We start from the raw sequence: 5,553 nt of genomic DNA, 5'->3' as shown, positions 1-5,553 counted from the left end.
GCTCTGAGGGGCGGCCGCCCCAGGCCCGGCCTCTGCCTGCTCACCAGGGACAGCGCGGCCCGTGATGAGCTCTGAGGGGCGGCCGCCCCAGGCCCGGCCTCTGCCTGCTCACCAGGGACAGCGCGGCCCGTGATGAGCTCTGAGGGGCGGCGCCCCAGGCCCGGCCTCTGCCTGCTCACCAGGGACAGCGCGGCCCGTGATGAGGTCTGAGGGGCGGCCGCCCCAGGCCCGGCCTCTGCCTGCTCACCAGGGACAGCGGGGCCCGTGATGAGCTCTGAGGGGCGGCACCCCAGGCCCGGCCTCTGCCTGCTCACCAGGGACAGCGCGGCCCGTGATGAGGTCTGAGGGGCGGCCGCCCCAGGCCCGGCCTCTGCCTGCTCACCAGGGACAGCGGGGCCCCTGTGGAGCCCTGGCAGGCCACGAGGGCTCTTCAGGCAGGGCGGCGGCCTGCCCGTTTTCGCTCAGCAATCACATGCACGCAGGCAGCATTAATGGAGTGCCTACTGTATGCCAGGAACAGGGCTCGGCACCGGGGCATTGGGTGGGAGCAATCCGTCGTTCAGCTCTTCGTGCGCTCGAAACTTTTCAAGCATTTACTGTGTACCGGTTTCCTGTGCTTTGGCAGCAAATGACGCGTTCTTATCCCCTCAGTCACTGGTTGATTCAGTCATCAGGCATTTATTGCTTCCCCCAAGAGTCAGGCACTAGTATATGCATTCGTTTTTTAAATTAATTCAGGTATTTATTGAGTGCCTACTGTCTATGGAGCGCCATTCCAGGCTCAGGGAATATTGAGATAAACAAGACATTTTAACATTTATTCAAGCCCGTTGAGCACCTGCTATGTGCCTGGTGCCTGTGACGCAAAGACAAGTTCTCATCGACTCAGTGCACTTATTGAGCTCAGAGTTGGGGATGGAAGGAAACAAGGTGCTTCTTGGTCTAATTGGTTTCTGCCCCACACGTCTGAAGAACACTGAGTGTGCACCAGGCGTTAGTGACACAAAACACTGCCAGTGCTCACTCAGCGTTCCTCACCCACGTGCTGGGCCACAGAGATGAACATGACGAGTCCTTTCATTTCTTCATGCAGCAGGCATTGATTGAAGGCCTACTGTGTACCAGACCTCATGGACCCCCAGTGGGGTTGGAGAAAAGCTGACTGAGTTCCGTTCTCCCTCGTTCCCCAGTCACCTGAGCTGTGTGCAGACAACATCTTGCCACCACCCAGGAGGGGGGTGACTTCCCTCGCCAGGGGCAGTGGTGGGTCCCAGCGACCACACGGCCTCATGCGAGCCCCCTGGACCCAGCCCCCCTGGAGGGGGCGAGGGATGAAGATGGGGGCTGGGGCTCCCGTCCCCACTCCGACCGTGGGGTTGACTTCCCGGCCTGCGTCTCAGCTGTGCTCTGGGGCTGCTCAGGGGCTCCTCTGTCTGAGCCTGTGGCGGGCTCACGTGTCCGGGCCGCCCATGGCCTCGGCAGTGTCCCCAGCACAGGCCGCAGGACTTGCTGTGCCTTCAGCGGGATGAATGTCGGAGCCGGCCGGCCGAGCTTCGCTCTTTTAAGGGTCACTGCTCGCCGGGCCGGGTCCTAGGTGACTCGCCTATTTTTTTATTAAATGTTCCTGGTTAATTTTGACGTCAGTCTGGGTTGTCTTCTCGGTCCAGTGGTCTGCGCGCCCCCACGTGCCTCCCACTCCCACCCCTGCTGCCGGCCGAGGCGGGCGGGAACGGGGCTGGAGAGAAGCCGCCAGTGGGGTGAAGCCGCTAGTGGGAGCCCAGCGTTCCCGGCCGCCCCGTCAGACGGCCCCCTCCCTCCGCCTGCGGGGTCCCTGCAGGACTGTCTCAGAGGACAACGAGGAGGGGCTGCCAGGGTTTGGAGTCTCCAGAAAACACCCCAAGATGAGGATTCGAGGGCGCGGGAGTCCTCCAGGAGGCGACCCAGGAAGCCCCGGGCGGGGTGGGGACCCGAGACCTGGAGCGAAGGAGCCCTGCGGGGGGCGCCCGCGAGCAGCTGGCGCGGGGACCAGGGGACTGAGCGGAGCGGGCGCCTCACTGGGTCGCACCCGGGCCGGGCTGGGGGGGAGGAGGGCGTGTGTCCGCGCCCCGGGCCTGTGTTGGGGGGGGAGGTCTGTGCCCGCCGGGGCGGGGTGAGGAGTCCGTCTGTCCGCGCCCGGGCGCGGTCGGATCTCTGGCGGACACTCGAGGCTTGTCGCGGTCCTCCGGCCGGCGGTGCGCGCACATTTCCACCATCCCGCCGCGGTGCGCGGTGCTCGTGGGCGAACAAGCACCCAGCCCAGCAAACGGAGAGCGGAGTGGGGTCGCGTCCTCAGGGACAGCAACTACCGTTTTGGTGACAAACCTTCCGGTCTTACCGTTTGCATGGTGCAAACATACACACATGTTCAAAAGGAGGATCGTGTCACATGAGCCGCTGGAAACGGCTCCCCCAGCGCATTTTCCATGCGTGGCCTGGGGTCAGGTCACACCCGCTCCTGCTGCAATTTTCTTCTAAACTTAACGCGCGCGGCGGACGCGCGGGGCTCTGGGCGGCTCGCGCTCGGGCGGGCCGTGGGGGCTCCGGCCGCGGCCGGGACGCTGGGGGGGCGGCGCCCGCGCGTCCGCGGAGGCCCCGGCGGCGTTCTCGCCGGTCCCGGCCGGGCCCCGGAGGCTCGCCGAGCTCAGCGCGCGGCTCCGTCCCTCGGGCCGTGCGGCGGTGTCCGCGCTCCTGGCTGTGCGGACGGGCGGGTGCCGCCGGCGTCGCGGGCGCAGAAGCCGGGGGGCGCTCGACCCGGGCGGTGGCAGACCGGCCCGCGCCCCGGAAGACGACGTCGGGGACCCCGGGACAGCGGTCCCCAGAGGGCCGTCCTCGTGGAAGGAAGTGAAGGGACGTCTGCTGCGAACGCCTCCGCCGCGGCCCCGGCTCTCGGGCTCCGCCTCCCGACGGAGGAGTCAGGAGCTGGGGGCCCGGGACCTGAGTGCCGCTCCGCTTGTCCCGCCAGTCACCTAACAACCGTCTTTCCTTCGCTCTCCGAACCGCCGAGAGCCGAGTCCTTCCCTCTAGAACATTCCACACACACACACACACACACACACACACACACACACAGTGCGTGTGTTTCTTGCCTTCATGTGGTTAATCTGTTGTTTGTCATTGGAAAGTGCTTGGTGTTGATGGGAAAACCCTTCAGCGGGTCCATCGGTTCATCGTCTATGGCTGCAGGAACAAGTTTCCACACACTTGGAAGTTTAGAACGACGCAGGTTTACTCCCGTGTGTTTCTGGAGGCCGGAGTCTGAAATCAGTCCCGCTGGGCTACGGTCCTGGCGTGCGGGCCGGGTCCTTCTGCAGGATCGAGGGGGACTCTGTGTCCCTGCCTTTCCCAGCTTCTGGAGGCTGCTGGCGCTCCTGGGCTCACGGGCCCTTCCTGCCTCCCTCCAACTTTTGCTTCCATCGTCTCATCTACTGCTTCATCTGACCTTTTCACCCCTCTTACAAGGACCCTTGTGACTGATCACAGTAAGAACCCACTAGAATAATCCAGAGTAATCTCCCATCATCTCAAGATCCTTATTCCACCTGGAATGTTCCTTTTGCCATTTGAAGTAATACTCACAGGTTCTGGGCAATAGTAGGTGGGTACCTTCGGTGGGGACATTATTCAGTCCACGACGTTCGTCCTTTAGCCCGGCTGCAATTGTGTCTGGCTCTATGGAGGTATCATAATTTATTATGCATCATGACGTAGCGTATCAGTCAGGATCAAGGCAGGAAACAGAAGCCACCCGAAGTCCTTTGACAGAAAGGGGTTCCATACAGGAAATTCACAACGACCCAGCTCTGCTGTCGCAGTGTGAAAGCAGCCGCAGACTGAGTCGAATGGGAGAATGAGCCTGGCTGTGTGCCAATGAGACTTTATTTACAGAAACAGGCAGTGGGCCAGATTTGGCCCAGGGCTGTAGTTTGCCAACTCCCAGTGCAGAGGAGCGGGACCGAACTACCTCACCAGGGAACTGAGGCTCCCGCCAGGTCAGTCGGGGAAGGCGGGGAGTCAGGAGTCCTCGAAGCTTCTCACTTTGGGCCCACACCCTGGATCCGAGGTCCAGGGACAGGACGCTGCCTCCGCCTCCACGACTGCTTCTCATTGCCCACCAAGCTGGCCGCTGGGCACGGGGACGTGAATTCTAAAACGCCAGGTGTTCCCACGCCTGGCTGCTGGCAGAGCGAAGGGGAAGCAAAACCCGAGACAGCTCCGGTCCCTCCGCCTCCCGACCTCCCGAAGGCGCCTCTGGCCGGGGGACCGCGAGCGCCCAGCCTCGGGGAAGTCCGAGTGCGCGACTGCAGCTTTCCAGCCTCTGCCAGGAAAGGAGTTGGCTTGGGGAGGGCGCTGATGTCAACCCACCACTTGCCCCTCGTTTATTACTGCACATTATGGTAATGCTCAGAACGAGTGTGTAATTGTAGGATGCGTAATCACGGAAACCACCATATGTAACTGCAGGATTAGGAGCAGAGTAATTATAATGCAATATAAGAAGTCGTGTAATGAAATGTAATCTCACGTAGATCGCCAATCACGTAATTATGTTTCACCCTCCAGGAAACTACCGTGCACTTGGTGATGTCCGCGGGTGATCCAGCCGCGTTGGCAGGTGGCATGATGAGGAGACAAGGGGACATGGGGGGGATTAGGGTCGACTTGGGGCTGGTGGCGAGAGCGGAGGGTGGGGCGAGCTTGAGGATGGTGCTGGAGTTCAGCCTGAGGCTGAGGGAAGTAAGGAGACGCAGGAGGGGAGGCCGACGAGAGTGGATGAGGTCAGAGGTGTCAAACTGCGGCCCACGGGCCAAATCTGAGCAGCCACCTGGTCTGGTTTTTTGTAATTGAGGTGAATTCAGACAACATAAATTAGCCGTATTAAAGTGTGCGATCCTGGGGCATTAGGGCCATTGACGTGGTTGCGCAGCCGTCCCCACCATCCGTCTCCAGAACTTGCTCATCGTCCTAAACTGAGCGTCTGTCCCACTAAACACTCACTCCCCCTCCCCCCACCCCTGGCGCCCTCAGTCCTGCCTTCTGTCTCTGTGAGTGACTCCCCTAGGGGCCTCATATATGTGGAACCACACAGTGTTTGTCCTTTTGTGTCTGGTTTACGTCACTGAGCATAATGTCCTCACGGTTCCTCCCACCATAGCTCGTGTCAGAATGTCCTTCCTTCTTAAGACTGAATAGTATCCCGTTGGGTGTCTGCACCACATTGTGTTTATCCAGCATCCTTCCGTGGACGCCTGGGCTCCTTCCACCTTTTGGCTATTCTGTATGATGCCACTTTGAACAGGGGTGTGCAAAAATCTGTTCCATACGTGCTTTCATTTCTTTAGGGTCTATACCCAGAATTATATTGCTGGATCATAAGGTCATTCTATGTTTAAGATTCTTGAGAAACTCTCATACTGTTTTCCATAGTGGCTTCGATTCTTTTTTAATTTAATTAATTTATTTATTGTTTATTGAGGTGAAATTCCGATGACATCAAATTACTTAAACTGTTCAATT

Source organism: Equus przewalskii, chromosome 20 (assembly GCF_037783145.1).
Source record: "Equus przewalskii isolate Varuska chromosome 20, EquPr2, whole genome shotgun sequence".
In the NCBI taxonomy this organism is placed as follows: domain Eukaryota; kingdom Metazoa; phylum Chordata; class Mammalia; order Perissodactyla; family Equidae; genus Equus; species Equus przewalskii.
The sequence above is the reverse complement of the archived record's forward strand: the minus strand, read 5'-3'. Positions refer to the sequence as shown.